Source organism: Sapajus apella, unplaced genomic scaffold (assembly GCF_009761245.1).
Source record: "Sapajus apella isolate SASKATOON/1434 unplaced genomic scaffold, GSC_monkey_1.0 scaffold26, whole genome shotgun sequence".
NCBI classification, from domain to species: Eukaryota; Metazoa; Chordata; class Mammalia; order Primates; family Cebidae; genus Sapajus; species Sapajus apella.
The window spans coordinates 3,516,708-3,519,477 of record NW_022436966.1 but is presented as its reverse complement, the minus strand read 5'-3'; positions in this window follow the sequence as shown (position 1 = coordinate 3,519,477).

Sequence of the window (2,770 nt, the reverse complement as noted above, 5' to 3'; positions counted from 1 at the left end):
CAGGATCTCTTTGTGATTTTAATTTGCATTCTGAAAGGTTCATGATTTTTGAATTTATATTTTTTCTTTTATAAACTGCCTCTTTATATCCTTTGCATCCTTTCTTCCTGATTATGGGCATTTTGTCTTATTTATTGCAAGAGCATTCTTTTTCTTTCCGTTTTTTTTTTTTTTTTTTTTTTGAAATTGCGTTTTGGTTTTTTACCCCGGGCTGGAGTGCAGAGTGCAGTGGCTTGTTCTCGGCTCGCTGTAACCTCTGCCTCCCAGGTTCGAAGGATTCTCCTGCCTCAGCCTCCTGAGTAGCTGGGACTACAGGCACCCAACACCACACCCAGCTAATTTTTGTAGCTCACCACCGAGAACAAGATGACAAACATGAAGTTTATTGTACCTGTGTCAGATCAGGATTAGAAGACTGGAGACCTGTGAGTTCCCGGTTCCTCACAGGGGAGGAAGTGGCCCATCTGGGTGGGCCTCTTGGCCTCAAGCCAATGCTGTGATGCCCAACAGGGGGCTGTCTCACTGTACCCTAAGATGGAGCCAGTTTATACCCAAAATTTTAGCACGGGATTTGGGTATCCAAGATGTTAAAGCTTTGTTAGGGGAAAATAGGCTAAGCCCTCATGACCCATTTCTTCAGAATAGACGTTTTAGAATAAGAAAAGGAAACTAGAATTAACAGTCTGACAGGATATTCTTGCTAACCACAAATTTATAGAATTATAGTTTAGCTATAGAGGTCTCCTCCTTTCTCAATTTTCTGCAGATCTCACCAGCAAATGCCTCTACTGCTTGACTGCTTTCTGAAATAGGAAAGCATTATAAAGTAGAATTTGTGTCCAGCGTGACTAGGCCCAATTAGCTGGGATTTTCTCCATGTCAGTGTCGTTTCCCACATCCTTAAGCACACTAGAGATTTTTCTTCGTCAGTCTGGCAGGTGAAAAGAATGGAATAGCATTGTTTTAATTTTCATTTTTTGGATTACTGGTGAGTAAAAAGAAATGTTATGTATCTCTCAGCTGTTTGCATTTCTCCTTTGGTGAATTGTCTGTCTATTCATATCTTTGTCACCTTTTTCTATTGGGGTGTTCATATTTTTCCTACTGATTGAGCATCTCATTATATAGTAAAATATTAACCCTTTATCTTATATAGTGCACTTTTTTAATGCATCAGTTTTCTTTTAACTTCTGCTCTGCAGAAGTATCTAATGATTAAGTAGCTAAATCTATCAATCTTTAGCTTTATCATTTCTGTCTTGAAAGTCAGGCTTGGAAAGTCCTTCCCTAACTTCAATAATTTTTTTTCAAAATTTCCTCTTCTTTCCTCCTAGTATTTTGTGTTTCTTTTATATATATATATATACCATTTAACTCTAAACCATCTGAAATTTACTTGGGTATATATTATATACAACGGGAAGAGCTAATAATTTTTTTACCCAAAATGTGAGTTTGTTGTCCCAGTGATTTTTATTGAATAATCCAGGAAGGGAAAATATGTGGCCTGAGTAAATCTGTCTCCCCATCCCGGGCCCCAGGAAGACATTTCTAATCAAATGCAGAACTCTTGGTAAAACCTAGACTAGGCAACACAGCCCGATTAGAACTGCAAGCAACTACCTTAATGAGATTTGTCATCAAGATGAAAGATTTTGTCTTTCCCTAAGTAGTCTATCCTTTTCCCTATTGATGTGTGATGCTTTTATAACACCTTTTTTATTCTAGACTTTTCTGTGTTATTGACATATCTGTCTTTTCCTGTGCCAGCTCCACACTGTTTGGTTATTCATTCTGAGGACTAAATGGTAATGACCGGTAGTACTAGCCTTTTATCATTTTTCAACATTTTAAAATTATTTCCTCAAACGGAAGTTTTACAGTATAAGAAACTTTTTACCCAAAATGCGGGCTCAAACAGAAGTCTGCCTCAGAATATATCAGAAAATATTTTTAAATACAAAATAAAATTATTTTTTTCATTTAAACTTTTGATTCTTATTACATCAAAGTACTGCCAAAATAAATTAATTAAAATTTAAAATTCATACTACATTTTCCAACCTAAGTACATAGTATTTATTTTATTTTATTTATTTATTTTTTGAGATGGAGTCTTTCTCTGTTACCGGAGCTGGAATGCAGTGGCATGATCTTGGCTCACTGCAATCGCTGCCTCCCGAGTTCATGCAATTCTCTGCCTCAGCCTCCTGAGTAGCCGGATTACAGGTGTGTACCACCATGACCGGCAAATTGTTTTTTTCTTTTTTTGAGACGGAGTCTGACTCTGTTCAGCCCAGGCTGAAGTACAATGGTGCAATCTTGGCACACTGCAACCTCTGCATTCCAGGTTCAAGTGATTCCCCTGCCTCAGCCTCCTGAGTAGCTGGGATTACAGGCACCCACCACTATGACTGGCTGATTTTTGTATTTTTAGTAGAGACCAGGATTCACCATGTTGGCTAGGCTGGTCTCGAACTCCTGACCTCAGAGGATCCACCTGCCTCGGCCTCCCAAAGTGCCAGGTTTACAGTCATGAGCCACTTCACCAGCCAATTTTTTTGTATTTTTAGTAGAGACGGGGTTTCACCATCCTGTCTGGTCTTGAACTCCCAACTTCGTGATCCTCCTGCCTCGGCCTCCCAAAGTACCAGGATAACAGGCATGAGCCACCGTGCCCAGCCTCTTTTCATTTTTAAAGATTCCCTTTATGGCTCTGAATGGTTTCTTTACAATGTCGTTCATGTTACTGGTTGAGTTTTTTCCTGCA